Raw genomic sequence first — 27,264 nt, forward strand, 5'->3', positions numbered from 1 at the left:
TTTCGCCACTAATATAACAAGTTTATAATTGATGTTAAAGAAAAAGTACAACTTTTTTATAACACAATTTTCAATATATATTGTTCTTTCTATAAGTTTTTATTATATTATATATACATATTTCATTCTAAAATATCATTTTTGTTCAACATACATAATTATTGTATCCACACATGTACAATTTTTGTTTAACCAATATAAATATTGAGTTAAATCATTTGCATTTTGATGATAAATTTAAAATTTATCTTTTCCATATAACTCTCTGGTAATATATGATATAAAACCGAGCGCATATGAAATTATTTTGATCACTAATATTGCAATTATATTTTATTATAATGCTTTTTGTAAACACATTGTACCGGCAAGCGATACTCTGTGCCCAAACGACAGGGGATATAATAATTTAATATAAATTATCATATATACCTGCCACCAAAGATTAACGATAAAAGTCGGAAACAATTTGTTATTCTATATATAATAGAAACTTGACCTCTGTTTCACCTTATTATCATGGGTTTATAATATTAACCGCGTAGCCAAGTCTTAATTTCATTTAAGAAACAAATTTATACGGATAATATTTTGATTTTAATATATGTTGTTCTATTGATAACAAAAGTATATATTATAATATATTTTGTTCAATAGTAGATGGACTACTTACTGTACCATCCTTATTTTTTATTATTATTGATATACATTATATTGACAACAGCATATGATATTCATATGGTTTGTTCAATAATTAATTGGTGGACAACCACTGACCATCCTATAGTAGTTTTTGGCCACGACGTCTAAATATCGAAATTATTTAATTCCGTTTGCCACCCATACGATAGATATTAACTATCTATAATAATAATGTGTACGCATAAAATATTATATGTATATATATAGACCAACAGACAAGCACTTCACCCTATAGTAGTTTTTGGCCACGACGTCTATATATCGGGCATATTTAATTCTCTTTGCCACCCAACCAAAGATATTCACTTTTTTATATAAAGTATTATTTGATCATATTAATATAACCAATTATTTCTGCCATATTCATATAATTTCTTTATGAATTATTTTTTGGTCATATCCATATAATCTATATGCCGTATCCATATAATGAATACGGCATATCCATACAACTAGCCATATTTGTATGTCAATGTATATTTTATTATACATTTTTTTTCTTTATACATATAATATGGTATTTCCATATCGCTATAATTGAATTATATGTATAAGATATCATTTATATATAGCATTGCCAAAATAATATGATAAACATAAATTTTGAACAATACGGCCGGTCGGCGAGCACTGCCTCCCTATATATGTTTTTGGCCACGACGTCTAAATATTGGGTATTTTTCGTACTGCGGCCCCGGTGTATGTAAATTGGGCATATTTCGTACTGATGCCAACATATCTATATGACTCATTATTTTCTTCCATATCAATATAACTTCTTTTATTTCCATATTCAAGTAATTTCTTTATTTGCCATATCAATATAAAATATTTTTCGGTCATATTTATATAATCTATATGCCGTATCCATATAATGAATACGGCATATCCATACAACTAGCCATATTTGTATGTCAATGTATATTTTATTATACATTTTTTTTCTTTATACATATAATATGGTATTTCCATATCGCTATAATTGAATTATATGTATAAGATATCATTTATATATAGCATTGCCAAAATAATATGATAAACATAAATTTTGAACAATACGGCCGGTCGGCGAGCACTGCCTCCCTATATATGTTTTTGGCCACGACGTCTAAATATTGGGTATTTTTCGTACTGCGGCCCCGGTGTATGTAAATTGGGCATATTTCGTACTGATGCCAACATATCTATATGACTCATTATTTTCTTCCATATCAATATAAATTCTTATAATTCCAAATTCAATTAATTTATATATTAGCAATATCAATATAAAATATATTTAGATCAAAATTATAAAATCTATATGCCGTATCCATATAATGAATACTGCATATCCATACAACTAGCCATATTTGTATGTCAATGTATATTTTATTATACATTTTTTTTCTTTATACATATAATATGGTATTTCCATATCGCTATAATTGAATTATATGTATAAGATATCATTTATATATAGCATTGCCAAAATAATATGATAAACATAAATTTTGAACAATACGGCCGGTCGGCGAGCACTGCCTCCCTATATATGTTTTTGGCCACGACGTCTAAATATTGGGTATTTTTCGTACTGCGGCCCCGGTGTATGTAAATTGGGCATATTTCGTACTGATGCCAACATATCTATATGACTCATTATTTTCTTCCATATCAATATAACTTCTTTTATTTCCATATTCAAGTAATTTCTTTATTTGCCATATCAATATAAAATATTTTTTGGTCATATTTATATAATCTATATGCCGTATCCATATAATGAATACGGCATATCCATACAACTAGCCATATTTGTATGTCAATGTATATTTTATTATACATTTTGTTTCTTTATACATATAATATGGTATTTCCATATCGCTATAATTGAATTATATGTATAAGATATCATTTATATATAGCATTGCCAAAATAATATGATAAACATAAATTTTGAACAATACGGCCGGTCGGCGAGCACTGCCTCCCTATATATGTTTTTGGCCACGACGTCTAAATATTGGGTATTTATCGTACTGCGGCTCCGGTGTATGTAAATTGGGCATATTTCGTACTGATGCCACCATATCCATATAACTTATTTTTTGTTCTATATCTATATAATTAATTTTTTTTCCATACCTATAACTATTAAACTAATTTTTTTCCATATCCATACTTGAACTTATTATTTTTCCCATATCCATATAACTCGTTTTTTCCATATCCACACTAGAATTTAGTATTTATCCCATATCCATATAAATCATTATTTACCATATCAATATATATAATATTTTACCATATTCATACTAGAACTTATTATTTCTTTAATATTCATATAACTCAATATTTTTTCATATCCATACTAGAACTTATTCTTTTTCCCATATCCATACTAGAACTTATAAATTTTCCCATATTCATATAACTAATTTTTTTCATATCCATACTAGAACATTATATTTTTGCCATATCTCTACAACTCATTTTATTCCATATCCATACCAGAACTTATTATTTCTTTAATATCCATATAACTTAATATTTTTCCATATCCATACCAGAACTTTTTATTTTTCCCATATCCATAGAACTAATTTTTTTCATATCCATACTAGAACCTAATTTTCTTCCTATATCCATATAACTTATTATTTACTATTACAATATAATTAATTTTTTCCATATCCATACTAGAGCTTATTATCTCTTCAATATCCATAAAACTCAATATTTTTTCATATCCATACTAGAACTGATTATTTTTCCCATATCCATACTAGAACTCAGTATTCTTCCCATATCCATACTACAACTTAGTATTTTTCCCATATGCATATAACTCATTATTTAGCATATCAATATAACTAATTTTTTTCCATATCCATACTAGAACTTATTATTTCTTTAATATCCATATAACTCAATATTTTTTCATATCCATACTAGAACTTATCATTTTTCCCATATTCATATAACTCATTTTTCCATATCCATACTAGAACTCTGTATTCTTTTCCATATCCATATAACTCATTTTTTTTTCATATCCATACTAGAACTTATTATTTTTCCCATATCCACATAACTCATTTTTTTCATATCCATACTAGAACTTGTTATTTTTCCCATATCCATATAACTCATTTTTTTCATATCCATACTAGAACTTAATATTATTTTCATATCCATATAACTCATGTTTGGACTTGGAATATTTTTATACACGTCACTAATAGGATGACGATTCAATCATCTATTTTAAGAGGAACATTGACTTGCATATGTCTCTTACTTGCATGTTCGGACTTAGAATATTTTTATACACGTCACTAATAGGATGACGATTCAGTTGGCTACCTTAAGAGGTACATATACTTGCATATGTCTCTTACTTGTATGTTCGGACTTAGAATATTTTTATACACGTCACTAATAGGATGACGATTCAGTTGGCTACCTTAAGAGGTACATATACTTGCATATGTCTCTTACTTGTATGTTCGGACTTAGAATATTTGTATACACGTCACTAATAGGATGACGATTCAGTTGGCTACCTTAAGAGGTACATATACTTGCATATGTCTCTTATTTGCATGTTCGGACTTAGAATATTTTTATACGCGTCACTAATAGGATGACGATACATATGGCTACCATTGTTAAATATATTTAAATAAAATTTATTTAAATATAATTATTATTTTATATATATATATTTTATATATATATATATTCTGACTTAAAAAAGCCAAACAAAATAAACACAATTAAATTTATGTTTATTATCGAATCATCAAGCAAAGGATAAGCTTCAGTGGATCGCAGTATGGCAGCTGCTCAACCACTTACAACACCTTGCCTGTTACAAAAGTCGTTTACAATTGATTCTAGGCTTTGTCATTGTATTAAATAATGCTTTTATATGTAACTAGCGCGGCATCAGGTGATCGAAGATCCTCCCAATTTACTATGTTACAAATTACATTGGCATCACATCCATTGTCGTTTATAAAGTAAATTATAAACTTTAAATGGTTTAGAAGCCATACAATGCAAATTGCCCCTTATTTATCATTGCAGTCCAGCACGGATACGACCTTAGAGGCGTTCAGGCATAATCCAACGGACGTAGCGTCATACCACTGTTCGCTCGAACAAGTATTGTGCCATTGGTCCGTACCTGCGGTTCCTCTCGTACTACGCAGGAATGCTGTCGCAACAACGTTTTGTCATTAGTAGGGTAAAACTAACCTGTCTCACGACGGTCTAAACCCAGCTCACGTTCCCTTGCATGGGTGAACAATCCAACGCTTGGTGAATTTTGCTTCACAATGATAGGAAGAGCCGACATCGAAGGATCAAAAAGCGACGTCGCTATGAACGCTTGGCCGCCACAAGCCAGTTATCCCTATGGTAACTTTTCTGACACCTCTTGTTAAAAACTCTTTAAACCAAAAGGATCGATAGGCCGAGCTTTTGCTGTCCCTGTGTGTACTGAACACCGAGATCAAGTCAGCATTTGCCCTTTTGCTCTATGTGTGGTTTCTGTCCGCACTGAGCTGGCCTTGGGACACCTCCGTTATTATTTGAGAGATGTACCGCCCCAGTCAAACTCCCTACCTGGCAATGTCCTTGAATTGGATCATACCTGAGTAATTGGAGTTATACCAAATTTTCAAATCAAAAATACATAAATGCACCGTTTTATTAAAGAATTTGTTTGCGATTATATAACAAACTCGTGATACTTTGATCAAGAAGCTTGCATCAAAACCCAATACCATAAGATATAATAAATATATCCGTATAATGGCTAGGAAATGATACACGTTCCATTTAATCAAGTAAGTAAGGAAACAATAAGAGTAGTGGTATTTCATTGACGATACCAAACCGAAGTCTAATATCTCCCACTTATTCTACACCTCTTATGTCTCCTTACACTGCCAGATTAGAGTCAAGCTCAAAAGGGTCTTCTTTCCCCGCTAATTATTCCAAGCCCGTTCCCTTGGCTGTGGTTTCGCTAGATAGTAGATAGGGACAGGTGTCTATCGGATCCCTCCGAAGCTTATTTAACGTGGCGTGTTCCACACTGGAGGGATTACAACCACGGCACTCTTATACACCCACAAGTGAGTGTATAGTGCAATGTGTCTAGGTTAAGCGCCAGACCAACGCCCCGGACTAGAAGCTATAGCTATGTACATAGCAACCACCCCGGTAGCAATTCGAATGCTTACTTGTCGGGCAAGCATTCCCCCTTGCTGAGGAGCGGGATCTATCTAAATCCCTACTGATCTTTGGGTCACAGCACCCGAGTTGTATGACGCAACTCCACGTCGAACCCGAAGGCTCTACCCGCATATGGGTATCAACCACAGCCACCACGATACTCCCACATGGGGGCCAACCTCAATGAGCAGCCTTGGACAGCTGCTCAACCCGTGGTACCGAAATTACAGGCTCGGTAGGCCTCACCCCTGAAGCTCCGACAAGCTCGGATAGGGCACCCATGTCATATTAGTCGCCTCCTACGACAAGCTATGACAAGCTGTGGTAGAATTCTTCGCCGCTAGCCACACAGCAGGAGTTGATTGGGCTAAGCCCAGCGCCTGTGGTTCATCCATCCGCTGCATCCGTCCTACGCCTTGAAAAGGCAGCATCCGCGAAGACTCCTAGGAGACGCATCCGTTCTGGGGTCTCTACTACTCCCGCGACGATCCATCTTCCCTGGTCCTGGACAATTCCGAGAGCATCGAGGTCACGCAATTCGTTGTACAGCCGGCATTCACATAATACGTGAAGCCAGCTCTCGTCAGCCTCCCCACATGAGCATGCGGTCGTGGTGCTGAGAGTCCTGCCGTGTAAGAATGCGTTCAGCGACCCGTGTCCTGTCAGTAAGAATCCGGCTTTTAGAGTAAAGACAAAGTCTTTCCTCTTGTAGACAAACGCTGCCTCTGGGAAGAATTCGCGAGTCACATGCCCGTGATCCGCGTTATCCCATCTGAGTTGCCACTCATTTAGCAGACTTTCGTCTAGCAGAGCTATCTTGTCCTTCCAGTTCATCCCGGTCATATCCAGTCCATGAAGCCAGTCGTCAGTATCCAGGGGAATTTCCTTCCGAAGTTTGAACTTCAAAGCAGTCCGATGAGCGTCCAGATCCATTGGAGGAGCACCAGCAAGCACCTGCAGTGCCACCGTGGACACTGTGCGGCATACCGGTAGGCATCCCAAAAGGATGGTCCTCTGGCACGAGGTGAGGAGTTTTAGGGATTTACCCCTACTCGCCGCCTTGTACCAGACCGAGGCACCAAAGAGTGCACATGGCATCATGAGTCCCCTATATATGGTTCTCTTTGCGCGGGAACTGAGTCCCCAATCGACTCGAAGCACCCGTGCTAGCCCTGCGACAACTCCAGACAGCCGATCTCGAAGTGTCGAGATATGCGGTAGAAAGCTCAACCGCTCGCCGACTAGGATGCCAAGGTACCGGCATTTGATGACGTACGGTAGGCTTGTTCCAGCAAAACGCACCGTCGGTCTCCTTTGTTGCGAAAGCTTCCCTTTCAGCAACATGATTGCCGTCTTGCTGGTGGACACACTCACTCCAACTTCAGATCCCCAGGCTCCCACGATGCTCATCAACTGCTCGCCTTTTCGCTCCAGATCGGCACGGGAATTCCCGTCGACGAAAAGTAGCAAGTCATCTGCATACGCGCTCACAGCACAATGTGGCTCTAAGCGCTGAAGCAGCACATCCATCAGAAGGTTCCAAATGAATGGACCACTAATGGACCCTTGCGGGCAGCCCCGTGTGACCGAGACTGTGGCTGCTTCATACCTGCTGATGATGCTTGCCCTTCGGCCGGAGAAGTAGCTTTTCCACAAGCTTATCTCACGACAGCCGACGTCGACAAGCCGATTGAGTACTGCGCTCCACTCCACATTGTCAAATGCTCCCTTGAAATCGACAAAGATTCCAAGGACGTATCGCGACGTGGTGTTGGCGACTGTGGTTGAGGCATGCCTCCAGGCATCCTCCACGCAGCGTCCAGGCCGAAATCCAAACTGCCATCTGCATCCATCCGGTAGCACCTCCTTGAGTCGATTCACCATGAGTCCTTCGAGCACCTTTCCGAACACTGGCAAAAGGCATATGCCACGATAGGACGAAGGATCGCTCCTGTCCTTGTCGGGCCCCTTTACCAGCGGTATCACTCTCGGGTGTTTCCACTCGTCAGGGAAGTATCCTTCCGAGAGGCATCGAGAGTACAGCGACGTCAGGTGCTCCGGAATGGCACGCCATACCTCCTTGACGATGCCACCCGTGATGCCATCCATACCCGGAGATCTCCGACTTTTCAGCCTGGAGACGCAGGTCGCCACCTCGAAGGATTCGAGAATTGGCGGTGCACCAGGGTGTACGTCCACGCGTGCAGTCGACTCCGCAACTGGAAAGAAGTTGCGAAGAAGCACGTTTGCGCAGTCGAGCCAATTAACGATAAGCGCGCCGTTCGACCGAAGACATCCGAGATCGGTTGTCTTCTTCCGGCCTCGGCATATTCGGTAGACATGCCCCCATGGATCATCTTTGTGCCGTCCCACGAAGTCCCGCCAGTTTTGCTCCTTTGTCGTCAGGATAAGCTTCTTGTACTGGGCTGAAGCAAGCCTCAGACCAGCAGCAAGTTGCCCAGCGTCATCGGTGCCACTCCGACGAGCTTCCTGCAGCCTCCGCCTCAGTCTCCGGACCTCTTGGCGTTTGGTACTTAGTTCAGGATTCCACCATATTACTTTTCTCCTTTCTGCAGGTATCCTGCGCCCCATCACTCTGTCGCACACGTCCTGTACGGTAGAGCGGAGGGCAGACACTCGTTCATCCAACGGCGATTCCTCCAGTTCCTCGAGACCTCCCGCTGCACTCCTCAATTCTTCACCGAATCTTCGCCAACTTACATTGGAGAGTCTCCATTGCGGTACCGGAGCTAGGCTCTCAACGGCCCTATTGGGATCTGGGGTAACCTCAACAGTGATAATGTTGTGGTCACTGAGATCCCAGAAGTCTACTCTCCACTCGAACATAGCCCATGCTCGCGCTGCTTCGTTGGCAAAGGTCACGTCGATATCGCTACTGGAGCGAATATTATCAAACGTGAACACCTGGCTGGCTGTGTTGAGCACACAGGCACCGCTTGCGATGATCCACTCGGTCAAGTGCTGTCCCCGTTCGCGGCGCAGACTATCTCCAGAGTTGGGTGGAGATTTACTGAACCACATGGGGGACACGGCGTTAGCATCTATTCCGAGGATTGTCGGTGTCGTGCTGGCTAACAGCAGGACCGAATCCAGGTAGTCGGTGTAGGGCTCCAGAGCAGCTCTATGCCGGCAGTATGCGGAGGCCAGAAAGATAGTGCCGTATCTTCCCGTGACACTCACGCACACTCCGTACTCCGTCGTCAGGCTCTCGATGGGCATGCAGATGGCGCTTGCATCATCCACTATGATGGCGGCTTTCCTCCTTTTGTCGGCGAAGATCCTCATCCCTCCAGGGAGTCCAGTAATCCTTTGGGCTGCGTCCACGTAGGGCTCCTGGACTAGTGCGAACAGGTGGCCAGCATCTCTCACCCGCTTGGCAAGCTCGATGAAAGCGCAGCGGCCTCTACCACAATTCGCTTGGATGAAACTAAACATATTAGTGTCTAGCTTGCACCCTCGCTAGCAGTGCGCCATAGATCGGGCAACCACCCGAGAGCATGAAGTGCCCTGAGGGTAGCCCCTTATGGCGGCAGTTTCGGCAGTCCACCGGGTTCCTGCACTGCGCCGCGACGTGGTCGTCCTGTCCGCACTGGCGGCAGACCTGATTTTTGTTCCGGCAGTCGACCAGTTTGTGGTCGAAACCTAGGCATCTATGACATGCGTAGGTGCGCACCTGTGAACGGCATCTGTACGAGAACCACTTCACGTACACTCTGCCTTCCAAAACGGCCAGCGCCTGGTCGTTTACCTCCAGCGTCACATTAATTGTGGCGCCGTTTTCGGCTGACCAGGGCTTTGTGGCCAGGACTACCGCCTTCTGGAAGTCCTTCATGGACCATCCCTCGAAGTTCTTCTCCTTCAGCTCCATCATGAACTCCTCGTGCCCGATAGTGGTGTCCACGTCCTGGACGATCACCCGGGGCTTCGCGGCGGTGTTCTGCGACACCTTGAGGCCAACTTCGGCGAACTTGGCGGATGCGACGACCTTTGTCATCTCCGCCTGAGATGGCGTGCGAATAATCGCGCCGCCCCTCTTGAGTTCTCGCACCTCGTGCACCCTAACGCCCAGGGCGGGCGCAACCTCTTTGCGGATTTTGTCCGCAATCTGTCGTCCCGAAAGTGCCGGGTCGTCACAAGCAACGACCGCGGACCACGTTTCGCGAATGGCGCTTCGTGGTGCGGCTACAGGGGCAGCAGGTTGCGCCGCGAGGTGCGCGCCTCGTGCAGCGGTGGCTGCGTAGGAGGCAACCGAAGCGACCGGTGTCAGTGCTGGCTGTCTCCTGGCACGATCTTCCAACACTCCAAATTGCACCATCATGGCAGCGATGACCTCCTCATACCGATTTATCGTCTCCTGGATTTCCCCTGCCAACCGCGGGGTGGTCGCCGAGGAAACGAGTGCCTTCGAGTGAGCTATGCGGATATCCGCTAGCACTCCCGCGATGGCACCGCTACCCTTCATCACCCTCTCCGTTATGGAGAGCACGGGTGCTGGGGCAACAAACGTTGCAGCGTTGTCAGCGGCAGCTGCAGGGACATTTGCGGCTGGCTTCACGGCGGTGACTCCATATGCGGCAGCATTCCCGGCGGCATTTTCGGCGGCACTCTCGGCGACATTTCCAGTGGCATTTCCGGCGGCGTTCGCTACTGCGATCGCAGTGGCCTTCGCAGCAGCCTTCGCGGTGGCCTTCATTGCGGCGAGTTTAGCGACGATGGACTGAGACTCGTCGTCAGCTACCGGTGCAGCTGGGTGCGTCGGCATCTCAAGGGACGATGGTGCGTCCTCTTCCTCGAATGGCTCCGGCGTGTCCTGCGCACCACCCACGGCGACCACCTTCGCACGCGATGCCTCCCTCGGCGTCGCCTTGTGCCCCTTGCCACGCTTGCGTCCTCTTCCACCGCGGGTTGAGCTACACGCGCGACTGCTGCCACTCTCGCTTCCCGACTCGGCAAGCTCCATTTTGGTGATAGATGATGCCATCTATCGGCCAAAACCTTAACTAAAAATTTAGTTAAGTTGGGACTTACACCCGTTTCTCTTTTCGCTGATCCGGTAGCCCGATCAGCTGATTTGCTGATGCTCCGATGCTTGAACCACTTAGCGAAGACACACACTATTAGCCGAGTTCCACACCCAACAGCTGTTACCAGGCGGTCTGTGCCTAAATAAGGCAAACGCCTCTCTCGAAGAGAGCGTCTCTCTCACCACGCACGTGGTGCGATGGAAAATTCCCGAATGGAAAAACGCGAATTTCCCACTGTCCGCACACTTTTTCACTCAGAAAACACGCACAACGTATTTGCACACGCGAAATACAAATTTCGACACTATTTGCAGCACCGTGGCTAGCGTATTACCGCAGATATTCGATTTCCTCGCGGAGCGTACGAAAAACACGTCTACTCCCGTGAGCAATCCAAAATCGACTGAGTAGATAGGGACAGTAGGAATCTCGTTAATCCATTCATGCGCGTCACTAATTAGATGACGAGGCATTTGGCTACCTTAAGAGAGTCATAGTTACTCCCGCCGTTGACCCGCGCTTACTTGAATTTCTTCACTTTGACATTCAGAGCACTGGGCAGAAATCACATTGTGTCAACACCCGCTAGGGCCATCACAATGCTTTGTTTTAATTAGACAGTCGGATTCCCCAAGTCCGTGCCAGTTCTGAATTGATTGTTAATTGATAATCGTTATAATTAATAAGAACTAATTGGTTTGACCCAATTAGTATTCTTAAAAATTTTAGCAAGAAAGTTCCACAATTGGCTACGTAACTAACTATCCGGGGAACAAGTAACTAACATAAATGCTAGAAACTCTATTTACCCAGAACGAGCACATAAACCATGTTATTGTTTCCCAATCAAGCCCGACTATCTCAATCTTCAGAGCCAATCCTTATCCCGAAGTTACGGATCTAATTTGCCGACTTCCCTTACCTACATTATTCTATCGACTAGAGACTCTTCACCTTGGAGACCAGCTGCGGATATTGGTACGGCCTGTTGAGAAGTTTGCGTGTCCCCACCATAAATTTTCAAGGTCCGAGGAGAAAATAGCGACACAACAGTATATGTCATGCTCTTCTAGCCCATCTACCATATCTCTCTGCGAAAGACTTCCATGGTAGTACGGCTATAAAACAGAAAAGAAAACTCTTCCGATATCTCTCGACGGCTTCTTTATGGTCGTTCCTGTTGCCAGGATGAGCACGAGGCCCATATTTAATAACAAACGGATACTCAACAGGTTACGGAATTGGAACCGTATTCCCTTTCGTTCAAAATTATTCAAGTATATTATATTAGCTTGATTTGTATATATTGCGTTTTTGGTTTTACTTGAAAATTTTCGGCTTTCGCCTTGAACTTAGGACCGACTAACTCGTGATCAACCACTGTTCACACGAAACCCTTCTCCACTTCAGTCCTCCAAGGTCTCATTCGATTATTTGCTACTACCACCAAGATCTGTACCAATGGCAGCTCCATGCAGGCTTACGCCAAACACTTCTACGCATACCATTGTACCTTCCTACTCACTAAAGTTTCAAAATTTATATCACAAGTAATATAAATCATCTACTTTAGCGGTAATGTATAGGTATACAACTTAAGCGCCATCCATTTTAAGGGCTAGTTGCTTCGGCAGGTGAGTTGTTACACACTCCTTAGCGGATTTCGACTTCCATGATCACCGTCCTGCTGTTTTAAGCAACCAACGCCTTTCATGGTATCTGCATGAGTTGTTAATTTGGGCACCGTAACATTACGTTTGGTTCATCCCACAGCGCCAGTTCTGCTTACCAAAAGTGGCCCACTGGGCACATTATATCATAACCTTAAACTTCATATCAAGAAAGTTAAGGTTCTTACCCATTTAAAGTTTGAGAATAGGTTAAGATCGTTTCGACCCTAAGGCCTCTAATCATTCGCTTTACCAGATAAGATTATTTTATATAATATTAAAATGCACCAGCTATCCTGAGGGAAACTTCGGAAGGAACCAGCTACTAGATGGTTCGATTGGTCTTTCGCCCCTATACTCAATTCTGACAATCGATTTGCACGTCAGAACTGTTTCGGTCTTCCATCAGGGTTTCCCCTGACTTCAACCTGATCAAGTATAGTTCACCATCTTTCGGGTCACAGCATATATGCTCAAGGTACGTTCCAGTTAGAGGCATAAATAATATAAATATCATTATACATAACTATATAGAACGCCCCGGGATTGTGTTAATTAGCTATAAATAGTTAAAAAACTAATCCCATTATTAGTCAAGTTAATTACGCTATTAGGTTTATATCCCAATAACTTGCACATATGTTAGACTCCTTGGTCCGTGTTTCAAGACGGGTCCCGAAGGTATCCTGAATCTTTCGCATTGTTAATCCTACAAGTGCATATAATAAACACAAAAATCAATGATAATCATGCCATTATATAATTCCGAAAAATTAACGCACTGTATTCATATAAATCTATCAGCACTTTATCAAATTAATAACATTTATTCTGTGTTAAAATGCAAGCAATTTAATTTGAATAAACTATAAGTTATATTTTATGATAAATTTGGTATGCTAATAGATTACAATGTCCTTATATGGAAAAAATGCACACTATTATCATAATATTGTTTAAATATTACAATTTTAATGATGAATTTTCCATAACGGATATTCAGGTTCATCGGGCTTAACCTCTAAGCAGTTTCACGTACTGTTTAACTCTCTATTCAGAGTTCTTTTCAACTTTCCCTCACGGTACTTGTTTACTATCGGTCTCATGGTTATATTTAGTTTTAGATGGAGTTTACCACCCACTTAGTGCTGCACTATCAAGCAACACGACTCTTTGGAAACATCATCTAGTAATCATTAACGTTATACGGGCCTGGCACCCTCTATGGGTAAATGGCCTCATTTAAGAAGGACTTAAATCGTTAATTTCTCATACTAGAATATTGACGCTCCATACACTGCATCTCACATTTGCCATATAGACAAAGTGACTTAGTGCTGAACTGATTTCTTTTCGCTCGCCGCTACTAAGAAAATCCTTGTTAGTTTCTTTTCCTCCCCTAATTAATATGCTTAAATTCAGGGGGTAGTCCCATATGAGTTGAGGTTGTATATAACTTTTATTTGCAATTAATTCTTTATATATAATGATAAAACATTTTATTAAATTCGTTTAAAGCTGACGTATATATATATTAATGGCATTTATTTGTAACGAATTAACGAAGAATAATAATATTGTCAACGTTTTTCATATTTCAAATCATTAATAAGAGACAATTCTAGATAATATTTTATGCTAGACATTTCTCAGTATTATTTGATTGAAAAAGAAAATATTCCTCTTCGTTTTTCTCAAAGTTTAATTACTATTGTGAGATAATGTTTTTCATATATTTGTTAATATTATGAATAAAATAATTAAATTATTTTTATCCAATAATATACCATATGCTTATAAAATTTTATTATAAAATTTGTATAAACAACTTAATTAGCATAGTCTTACAACCCTCAACCATATGTAGTCCAAGCAGCACTATAAAATTAATTAAAGTACATAACAGCATGGACTGCGATATGCGTTCAAAATGTCGATGTTCATGTGTCCTGCAGTTCACACGATGACGCACAGTTTGCTGCGTTCTTCATCGACCCATGAGCCGAGTGATCCACCGCTTAGAGTTTTATAATATTGGTTTTAAATTTGGTCAAATATGTTTTTATTGAAAGAAATTAAAAATACACCATTTTACTGGCATATATCAATTCCTTCAATAAATGTATTTATATACCTAAAATAAATGCTGCGAAATGTCTTAGTTTTATATAAACAATATATATCAAAGTATTATTTGTAATGGCATTTGTTTGTTAATATATATTGATAATTTTATATAAAACATTAACCTGAAACCAGGTACAACATTGTATATTTTAAGTTGTTGCATTATCCAATGTATGATCATCATCAAATTAGTTGGCCAATACATCTCGCAACGCGTGTATATTATGGTCCATATACACACAAAAGTTTATAATAAATATATAAAATATATTTTATTATATTAATAATTCGATTTGCTTGTTCGAATTTTATGTTTGTTTCTATTTAATTTATTTGTAATAATATTATATTATTACAATATTTCGATTTGCTTGTTCGAAATTTATTTGATCTTTTACTTTTAAGATCATATTTTTGGTATAATTATTATTATAATTCTTATGTATATATATATATATATTGGTAATTTGTATTAAATTTGTATTAACAAATTTTTTTATTAACGGTAAGGATATTATACAATAATGATCCTTCCGCAGGTTCACCTACGGAAACCTTGTTACGACTTTTACTTCCTCTAAATAATCAAGTTCGGTCAACTTTTGCGAAACAACCGTAACACACAAGGCGTCACAGTGATCACGTCCGGAGACCTCACTAAATAATTCAATCGGTAGTAGCGACGGGCGGTATGTACAAAGGGCAGGGACGTAATCAATGCGAGTTAATGACTCACACTTACTGGGAATTCCAAGTTCATGTGAACAGTTTCAGTTCACAATCCCAAGCATGAAAGTGGTTCAGCGGTTTACCCGGACCTCTCGGTCTAGGAAATACACGTTGATACTTTCATTGTAGCGCGCGTGCAGCCCAGGACATCTGTTATTGCTCAATCTCATTATTGCTAGACGCAATTTGTCCATTTAAGAAGCTAGTGTCCTTATAATGGGACAAACCAACAGGTACGGCTCCACTTATATAAACACATTCAAACACAATAAACATTTTACTGCCACCATGAATGAAGGCTATATAAGCTTCAACACCATAATCCTGAAGATATCTATTTAATATATTTGAGTCTCGTTCGTTATCGGAATTAACCAGACAAATCACTCCACGAACTAAGAACGGCCATGCACCACCACCCATAGATTCGAGAAAGAGCTATCAATCTGTCTTACACACTTATGTTCGGACCTGGTAAGTTTTCCCGTGTTGAGTCAAATTAAGCCGCAGGCTCCACTCCTGGTGGTGCCCTTCCGTCAATTCCTTTAAGTTTCAGCTTTGCAACCATACTTCCCCCGGAGCCCAAAAGCTTTGGTTTCCCGGGAAGCGACTGAGAGAGCCATAAAAGTAGCTACACCCAATTGCTAGCTGGCATCGTTTATGGTTAGAACTAGGGCGGTATCTGATCGCCTTCGAACCTCTAACTTTCGTTCTTGATTAATGAAAACATCTTTGGCAAATGCTTTCGCTTAAGTTAGTCTTACGACGGTCCAAGAATTTCACCTCTCGCGTCGTAATACAAATGCCCCCAAACTGCTTCTATTAATCATTACCTCTTGATCTGAAAACCAATGAAAGCAGAACAGAGGTCTTATTTCATTATCCCATGCACAGAATATTCAGGCATTTGAAGCCTGCTTTAAGCACTCTAATTTGTTCAAAGTAATTGTACCGGCCCACAATAACACTCGTTTAAGAGCACTAATGCAGGTTTTTAAATAGGAGGAACATATGAAAAAATACAAGTATTTAAACACATATAAGAACTCCACCGGTAATACGCTTACATACATAAAGGTATAGTACTAACCACAATTGTAAGTTGTACTACCCGTATGAAGCACAAGTTCAACTACGAACGTTTTAACCGCAACAACTTTAATATACGCTATTGGAGCTGGAATTACCGCGGCTGCTGGCACCAGACTTGCCCTCCAATTGGTCCTTGTTAAAGGATTTAAAGTGTACTCATTCCAATTACAGGGCCTCGGATATGAGTCCTGTATTGTTATTTTTCGTCACTACCTCCCCGAGCTGGGAGTGGGTAATTTACGCGCCTGCTGCCTTCCTTAGATGTGGTAGCCGTTTCTCAGGCTCCCTCTCCGGAATCGAACCCTGATTCCCCGTTACCCGTTGCAACCATGGTAGTCCTAGATACTACCATCAAAAGTTGATAGGGCAGACATTTGAAAGATCTGTCGTCGGTACAAGACCATACGATCTGCATGTTATCTAGAGTTCAACCAATATAACGATCTTGCGATCGCTTGGTTTTAGCCTAATAAAAGCACATGTCCCATAAGGTTCATGTTTTAATTGCATGTATTAGCTCTAGAATTACCACAGTTATCCAAGTAACTGTTAACGATCTAAGGAACCATAACTGATATAATGAGCCTTTTGCGGTTTCACTTTTAATTCGTGTGTACTTAGACATGCATGGCTTAATCTTTGAGACAAGCATATAACTACTGGCAGGATCAACCAGAATAATGTTTTCGTTCATATTTCATTCATATTTTTTGAATAGAAATTAGTAATATAAATATAATAGATTTTATTTCCATATTATATGTTCGGTTTTTCTTAAATATTGATTTTAATTCAATATTTTTTTTTTGCTTTGTGAAATAATTCTATTTTAATTCGAATACGGCCATTTTTATATGGCATTCGTATACGTTCTTTAATTTTTACTTGTTTCGCCACTAATATAACAAGTTTATAATTGATGTTAAAGAAAAAGTACAACTTTTTTATAACACAATTTTCAATATATATTGTTCTTTCTATAAGTTTTTATTATATTATATATACATATTTCATTCTAAAATATCATTTTTGTTCAACATACATAATTATTGTATCCACACATGTACAATTTTTGTTTAACCAATATAAATATTGAGTTAAATCAGTAGTAGGATAATACGGGTGCTGGCTCACTTTTAATTGATCGTGTCAAACCAATTAGCACCAATTAGTCACGCATGGTTGCACAGGTGTTATAATGACCTAATTAGCACATAGGTGTTATAATGACCTAATTAGCACATAGGTGTTATAATGACCTAATTAACTTAATTAATCAATAAAAGTGTGGGAAAAAGGTTGGGAAAAATGGAGTGTGTAGGTGAGAAAAATGGTGAGAAAGGGGGAAAAGTGGAGTGTGTGCGTGACCGTTAAGATGCACACAGGTGTCATAATGACCTAGTTAGCATAAAAAAGGTCACTTAGAAAGAGTGTGAGGAAAGAAAAGAAATGGAGTGTGTGGGTCACCGTTAAGATGCACACAGGTGTCAGAATTTGTGATTGGTTCTGGTGTGTAGGAGTGTGAGAGAGGTGTGTTTTCTCATGCCTAGAATTTGTGTGTAGGAGTGTGAGAGAGGTGTGTTTTTTCATGCCTAGAATTTGTGATTGGTTCTGGTGTGTAGGAGTGTGAGAGAGGGGTCATGCCTAGAATTTGTGGTTGCTTAGAGTGATCTTTACCTGAAAATTGTGTGTAGGAGCGTGAGAGAGGGGTGTTTTATTATGCGTGTCCATTTTGTTAATTCAATTAGGATTGTAGATGATATCTGTTAGTGTAACCTATCTTCAGTGGTTTTGTGGACAAAAGTGTGAGTTCGAGAACTCCCCCCCACAAAAACAATGAGATTGTTTATTTAATCAAATGCGCTTTTATTTATTTAATCATATTCATGTAATATTAGTTTCCATTGAGTTTTTTAAACAAATTAATGTATCGTTCCATCAGTTTTAAGACATCTTCTTCTTTCTTTTCAATATGCATACACCTGCAGGTGTCAGGTCCGACTTTACAATCATCATATGCCCATACACAGGATGATAGGTGTTCCCCATACTTGGAATGAATTACTGGGGTGGCTTCAACATCTTTAAAAAATGTATGAAATGATTTCAACCTCGAAACATGTTCCTTGAAGATCTCACTCCCATACTCTTTTAGGAACTCTTCAATTTTTGAGGAAATCATTTTTTTTTTGCTTTCAACGTAATAGGTTGAATGTTTATCTTAAACTAAAGTCTGCTGGATATAAATCATTGTATTATACTTAGAAAACAGCTGTTAAATAATACAACAGCTGTAGATAGACCACCCTCAAAAACAAAATCAAAACAATAGATTTTTTTTTTTTTTTTTATATCTTTATTTTAGAATTTCAATATATGATGAAATTAATTTTCTAACTTTATATTGTTGAATTACAAAATGAAAACAAGCACACGTTTCTATATTATCATTAGAAAATTTACATAAATTAAAATGTTCTCCAAATGTTGTTTTTATAAACTCCTTCACGTCAATACTCATGAACATGTCCCTTGACTCCAACAGTAATTTCAAGTCCTCTTTTGAAATCATATTTCCAAATGTATTAATAAATAAAGTAATTTTATTTATCAAGGAAGAATAATTCGGTATATTTGGATTTTTATTAGAATCCGACATTTCGTAAACTTCTTTTCTCGACTCTCAAATTGTGAATGAAAGAATGAATGATGAAAAGTTGTTGTTGCTAGCAGTTTTCTTTTGTGTAAAAGTTTAAGATTTTATGAGCATTGTTGAGTGAGCAGACACCATCTACAGCATGTAATGAGCAATATGGGAAGTGTTTTCCATCCATTATTTTTAGAGAGGGACATCCAATTTCATCAATGTTAATTACATCATCAATTTTTAAAAATTTTTGCAGGAATAACCTTTTTTGATATCCTTTACAAATTATTTCCTTTTTTCTAATTATTTCTCTTAAATACACTTGTATTTCTTTGAAAAAGTATACTCCATCGTTCCAATAAATTTTATGATGTTTTTTTGTTAACCAAGTAGCTGTTTTTCTACATTTTTTATTCAATGCAATAAAATCATGTGGAGAGTGTATGAGAAAATTAGAGTTCAAGTTTGTTTCGTTTTTGAATACGACTCCAATTTCTTTTAGAATAAATTTATTATTATTCCCTTGAAATCCTTGAACATCAATTGCAACAATATCTTCACTCATGATTACTTGATTGTTTGTTAGACAATCCGCTGAACTAGACCATTCAACGGGTTATATTCAACTAAACGATCATGTATCAGCACGCAATATACTTGAGCATTTTCGATAGCGGGCTTGCTAAGTTCAATTGAAATCCTAACATCAATGGGCCCCGATTTAACCATTTCATTTTGATATGATAAGTCTATTACGATAATAGGAGCTTTTAATTTAAACTCTGCAGGTGATAGTAAAGGAGATTCACTTCGATTATAGTAGCTAGTTTGAAACTTGCAATACATTTCATAAAGGTGGGCAAATCGTTCTTTCTCAAAGTCCAAATTCAAGTCATCGTAGGGATATGTTTCAGAGTTTAAGTAGACCTTTAGATTTCTTAAATTGTTTGTAATCAGATGGTGATTATCTTTAAATGCAATTAAAGCAAATCGTGGTCGCTCGCGGTTAGCCGATAATTTAACGTTCCAAACATGATGTATTCCATTACTTAGTTTAGGATTAATGTATGTATCCCAACTACGGAATGCAATTGGTAGATTGGATCCACTTTTTATAATATCATACATTTTAATTTTCGTTGAATCGCTGGGTGTTATATGAGGAATTTTCCATGTAATATGAGTCATATTGAGATGATATTTTCCGACTCTTACTCCATTCTCATTTTTATCTTCCTCAAGTACATCATTTAAATTTTTTGATATCAATAGTACTAGTTCATGTTTACAATTTAATAAAACTTTTTTGAAATCTTCAGCAAATCCAAGTAGATTTTTAAGGGGTATTGAAAAGTTAAAGTTGGGGCTTATATTGAAATCGGATCCTCCACTCCATCCAGAATTGTAAAGTCTCTTGCTTTCAAATTGATTTAAAGAAACAAAGTTTTTTATTGTAGAAGTAATACCACTAAACCTTGTTCTATCTATCTCAACACCATTTATTTCATAGCGTATTTCATCTAAAAAGTACGCCATGCAATTATTTCTCATCCTCCCAATAACATTTTGAGTTTCTACCGCCCCCCCTTCCTTAATTAGAGTAATATCTCCTTGAAAATTTAGAAGACTCTCATGGGGGAGTACATATAAATCTTGATTTTGAATTGTAATTCTTATCTCATCATTCGGTTTAAATGATTGTTGATACGGTGAATAACTGTGATATTCTTTCTTCGATATACTATCATCAGAGAAAGGTTTTTCTCGTACCCCCAATATTTCATTCAGACCCATAACTTTAGTTAAACTCGTACTTTGAAGCCCAGTGATTTAAGAATTAACTTGTTTTTTAATGTAATTGTGTGTCTTTTTACTTTCGATCCTCTTCCTATAACTTTATGTTTGAAAGTGTGCTGATGATGGTAAGTATCATCTCTTTTATTATATATAATCATTGTATTAGTCTTAAATGTAAACGAATTGTATAGTTTTCACCACGTAAATTAATAAGTTCGCCGTTCTGATCAGTTATGTGTATAGAGAGTGTACTTATTTCTCTAGTGTTGACTGGTAAGTAAATGAGATTGTGTGGTGTGATATTCATTTTATAGCCCGGTGGAACATTAATTCCGAATTCGTATAATGAATGATCTTGTCTACTATCAATATATGATCCGCTCACAATATTACATACTAAGCGTATTGTGTTTATTTTTAAAATGTTAACAGGTTGATCCGATATATATGTTTTTTTCAGGTCGGGGTAGATTATTTTTTTATTGAAACCAAGCAATTGTCCAATGGAGTTGTTTTTATTAAAATAAATAGGTTCCTTGGTAGTTGTAATATGAACTTGAAGTGTGTTATTATTACTTTCCATTTGAAATGTTTTCTCAAGATCATAATCATTTAGTTTATTTTTTAGAAAATCATAAATATCATTGAGTTCATATGATCCTATGGGGAGTTCAATAACTTTATCACCAATATGAAATAGATTATTATTTATATCAACATTGGGTATAGAGTTGTACATATGAAAGTCAATGAGTGCACACTCATAGTCACCATTCGTCAGTTCTATGGGTGGGAAATAAGTAATGTTTGTAATGGGTTCATTACCATTTAGTGTAAGAGTGAATGATCTACTCATTTTGGAATCTAATAATGAACTGTGAAAATATAGCCTACAGAACGAAACTTATATTCTCAAATAATTATAAATTCATTAAAACCCTTCCTATATCTTCCTTTTTCCATATCGTTATCTTTACTTATTATGAGGAATCCGTATTTATCGCTCCAGCACTTTTGACAAATTTTCATAAATGAATCATAAGACATATCAGTATTTACATGATCACGATATATATGTCGCATATTTAAATCATCTTGTTTAAACATTATAATCATATTAGCGTTATCACGTATTAGATGTTTTGGAATATGAGTATACGTTTGACATAGGTAAAAAGAATCTATATTTTTATGACGTCCCATACAAAAATATGAACGAATGTTGTTTTGTTTTTCACAAGCAACATCATCAAAAATCATAATAGAGTTTTCTTTAGCCTTAGCGGGTGGTAAAACTTCATCATTTTGTGAGAATGTATAATATCCCATACCTTTTATCGGTTTAATTAGTTTCTCTAAATACTCATACTTTGGTTGGTATAAACTCTTTGAGAATACATATATATTCTCAAATTTAAGTCCGTTTGGACTTTCAATAAGACTGAGCATAACATTTGTTTTTCCACAGTTTGACGGACCGACAACCAATGCTCTTATTGTATTGGGTAATAAAGAACTATGTCGTGGAACTGAATTTTTAAATGATTGATCACCACCCTCGATATTTCTAACATAGATTTCTTGTTTTTGACGTATTAAACGCATATTCACATGTGTAATGTAGTTCATTCGATGAGAAATGCTCCTTGATTAAACATTATATAAAATGGGTAAAAGTTTTTATAATTGTTACAGTCAGAGTTCAAACTTGAAACGAGGTAGTGGTATTATCAACAAAATAATTAACACACTTCCATTTGAAGCACATATTCCTGGGTATAATTTTTGTGGACCTGGAACAAAGCTTAAACAAAGGTTGGAGCGCGGTGATCGTGGGATAAATCAATTGGATGAAGCTTGTAGAGTACATGATATTGCATATTCACAAAATAAGGATCTAGCGGATCGACATAAGGCTGATGCAATATTAATAAATAAAGCGTGGGAACGTGTTGGAGCAAAAGATAGTAGTATTGCAGAGAAAACAGCAGCATACTTGATTACAAATATTATGAAAACAAAAAAGAAATTCGGAATGGGTGTGAAGAAGAAGAAAACAAAGAGAAAGTGTAAGAAAAGGAGATCAAAGGTAAAGAGTTTTTCAAATGTTGTCCAAACAGGAATGCGGGCATTGAAAACTCAAAAACCACTAGATCTAATGAGTGCAATCAAGGTTGCGCGTAAAGCAGTCAGTAAAACAATTGGTAGAAATAAAAAAAATTAAGATTCCTCGCATCATTAATGTACCGAAAATTGGTGGTTTTTTACCTATTGTACCCATTTTGACTGCATTAAGTGCATTAGGTAGTCTTGCCTCTGGTAGTGCAGCCATTGTTAAAACTATTAATAATGCAAATATTGGAAAAAAACAATTAGAAGAGAGTAAACGACATAATACAAAAATGGAAAGTATTAAGGTGGGTGAAGGAATGTTTCTAAAACCTTATAGAAAAGGTTATGGATTATATCTCAATCCATTTAGAGGAAATCCAAAAAACTGATTACTAAGCTACCTAAAAAACCGCTTTCAAATTTTGAAATTTTGAATTTTGGTCAAAAGTATATTCCACATTTCCGAGGTGTGTTTATGAGAGACTCACTACCAAAATCTCCTTGGAGAGAAGAGTCAGGAATTATAAACCTAGATGATAGTTCATCAAATGGTACACATTGGGTAGCTTACAACAAAAATAAAAAAAGTATACATTATTTTGATAGTTTTGGAAATTTACAGCCCCCAAAAGAAGTTGTGAAATACTTGGGGAATAATATTAACTATAATTATGAGAGAAAACAGGTCTTTAATAGTACCAACTGTGGACACCTCTCCCTCCAATTCTTACTCTCTATCTCTCCCTAACTTTCTCCTCATGGTCCAGTGACTTCTCTTTGATTCTCTATGATTCTTGAAACCCACTCTATTTCACATGCTATTCGCTGCTATGATTGGTCAATTCTATATCAAGAAAGAGATAGAAAAAGGAGGGCTAGTTTACCAAAAGGTATAAAAACTCGATCAAAAGTTATTTTAAGTCGCATTTGAAAAACCACTTGTAAACTGTCTCAACCTAAGTTTTAAGTTGCAAGTTTTAACGTAAATCATCTCGCAAACAAGAAAAACAGTTAAAACAATAATAACAAGAAAAAACAACTATAAAAAACAACTATAAAAACAACTACAAACAACTACAAACAACTACAAACAACTACAAACAACAAAAACAATAACAATAACAAGAAGAAACAACTAGATGAAGAAACAACTACAAATGGTCAACCCAGAAATGATGAAGGTACTCAAGGATTTTAATGCTAACCTACCAAAGCCTCTCTTAACAAAGACAAAGATGGAATCGGATGTGTGCTACCCTATTCGACGAGCTCAACGCAAAAAAACCAGCTTTGGAATGGCCCTCACTCTTGAACTTGAAGAGTATATGCTGTACTTACCGGAACGATACTCGACTTTAGATGATTCAACCATTGAATATATAAAAGATAATATGTTTTGTATTATTAAAAGGAATGATAACAACCTCTATTTAGAATTAAATAAAGCTTAAAATGTATTAAATTTTAATATTATTAATGTACTTGTTTTATCAAATAAAAATGAAATTTCATTAAACTCAAAACACTTTGTTATAAATATTTATATTATACTACATTTCTCCCCAGTACTACATGAGTATCAGAGAAAACTACAACAATGAAGCGAAATCTTTTAGAACAGTTGACAAAAAGTAGGAATTCATTAAAAAGAAAATTTGATGAATTGAAGCAAATAAAAAATGAGAACGTATCAAATTTGGAGGAAACTTTTAAACCTATTACAGAACCTTTAAATGAATTACTAAGTGAAAATAAAAAATTAAATAAGAAAAAAAAGTATATTAATGATACACACAATGTTAAGACCAAATTCAAGAAAGAGAAAATTAACGTACCTAAAACTAATAAAAGGGTAGAGGAGAGAGTAATTGAAAGTGATAGTGAGAGTGATGCTTATGTTGATGCTTACTCAGAACACTCTCATATAGATGAATCTGATGTTTCACAGCAGTCTCATATAGATGAAACTGACATTTCTCATGAATCTCTTATAGACGAATCTGATGTTTCACAACACTCTCATATAGATGATTTAAATGAAAGTGTATATGAAGAAACCGAGGTGAAGTATAATATCAATATTAATCAGTTAAAACAAGAAAAGATTTTAGATAATAGTTATGGACCAAGAGAAGAAAATAATATTTTAATGTTGGGTAATAGTACACTTAAAATTAAAAAAAATGAAATGGAATTAGGAAGCGGAAAATTATGGACTCTATCACCTGGTTTATACTCTTTAATTTTTCATAACAATCCTAAGGATTATACTAAGAATGATTTAAATTCATATAGAAACATTTTAATTGAAACAAGTGCTCACAAAAGAAACTACCAACCAGATGGTCAAATAAAAGGAAATCGTTCTAAAAAATATTCTTCAATTATTAAACCATTAATATCGTCGTCTTCAGTAAATAAAGAATATACTGGTTCTGGGTATATGAGACTACAAAAATTACCACCAAATTATGTATATTGGGATAATGTGAATGAACTTGTTGAAAGATTACAACTCTTAATGGCATCAAGAGCTGCTGGTAATAATAACCATACTAATGAAATTCTTTCAATAATAGAAGAATTGCGTGAAGCAAAAATAATATATTAATAAAAGGGAAAACATTTTCTCATTTGGTTTAATAGTAAAATGTCTATTGACAAGTTTGGTCACTTTTCAAATGATAGAGATTTTTCCTCACTTTTCAAAAGGGAAGTTGAGAGTCTTACAGGTTTAAATCTAGATACTGATGGTCACATAAATGTTCAGAAAAAAAGAATTAAAAACTCTTCAAAACCAATAAATGGTAATGATTTGGCTATTAAATTTTATGTAGATGAGAAAATTAACGAAGCGAAATCACAACAAATCGAAACTATAACTAAATCATTTCATCAACGAAATAAAAGAGTATCAGAGTTGGAAAGTAAAGTAATAAAAATGGTAACTCAAATGGAGAATATACATAATAGATTAAAAGAGCTTCTTGATAAATTGGAAAATCTTAACAATTTCATAAATCAAAATTTACGGAAAAAACCCGCACCAATCACTCGTTCTGATCAGATACAAATAGATGGAACGATACTTCGAGGTAGTCCATTTTCACATCGTAAAAACGAAGAAGAAGAGGTCTTAACAATTAATGTGGATCATACATAAATATACCGTTCTTTCATTTTTTATTTTATAATTAAAATGTCAGTTGATAAGTTTGGTTGTTTTTTAAATGAGAAAGAGTACTCAAGAGATATAACAAAAGGTGTAGAAAAATTTCAAAGTATACTCAATGATTATGATGGACATTTAAATATTCAGAGGAAACGATTTAAAAATTCCCTACCCCCCATTCATGAAAATGATATTGCAACAAAATTTTATGTAGATGATGAAATAAGTAAACTAGTACAGAATACATCTAGTGAAATTTCTAAACAACCACAAAAACAAGAAATCTTTAGATTAAGACCTCGAATCAATAATATTGAGGGAAAAGTGAGTGAAATTTCTAAAAAATTGGACTATCTTTTGAAAACTATTAATAAGATAGTAGAGGATATAAATGAAATAGAAAGTAACATTTTCAATTATATCATTGCACCGACTGCAGTTTTAAAAAGTGAAACTGAATCTTTAGAGAAGAAACCATTTGTACCAAATCAAATAAAGTCATGAGTAAACGAGATATTGTAAATGAGTTACATCGACCATCATTCAAGAATTTTCCAAGACGTAGAGTTATAGTAAAGGGTATTAATGATTTATGGCAGGCTGATTTAGTTGAAATGGGGGCATATGCATCATCGAATAAAGGCTTTAGGTATCTATTAACAGTAATAGATACCTTTTCTAAATATGGATGGGGTGAAGCAATAAAATCAAAAAATGCAGAAGAAGTTACAAGAGCAATGGAAAAAATAATAAAATCTGGTCGTGGAGTACCAAAGAATTTACAAACAGATAATGGAAATGAATTCTATAATAAACAATTTAGAGAATTAATGAAACGATATGAAATTAATCATTACTCAACATTTAGTACTCTTAAAGCATCTATTGTGGAACGTTTTAATAGAACAATAAAAGAACTTATGTGGCGTGAGTTCAGTTTTAATG

General features: G+C 37.0%; 1 non-coding gene and 2 pseudogenes across 1 annotated transcript; all 3 read right to left on the minus strand.

The window, feature by feature from the left end:
• Positions 1 to 11,327: 11,327 nt before the first annotated feature.
• Positions 11,328 to 14,092, minus strand: LOC138914639 (large subunit ribosomal RNA; annotated as a pseudogene).
• A 398-nt stretch (positions 14,093 to 14,490) lies between these two features.
• On the minus strand, positions 14,491 to 14,669 carry LOC138914642 (5.8S ribosomal RNA). The gene has a single exon (XR_011420463.1). It is a non-coding gene; the product is annotated as a 5.8S ribosomal RNA (ribosomal RNA).
• Positions 14,670 to 15,292: 623 nt separating this feature from the next.
• LOC138914636 (small subunit ribosomal RNA) lies at positions 15,293 to 17,270 on the minus strand (annotated as a pseudogene).
• Positions 17,271 to 27,264: the final 9,994 nt, after the last annotated feature.

Source organism: Drosophila takahashii, unplaced genomic scaffold, assembly GCF_030179915.1.
Source record: "Drosophila takahashii strain IR98-3 E-12201 unplaced genomic scaffold, DtakHiC1v2 scaffold_69, whole genome shotgun sequence".
Classification (NCBI taxonomy): Eukaryota; Metazoa; Arthropoda; class Insecta; order Diptera; family Drosophilidae; genus Drosophila; species Drosophila takahashii.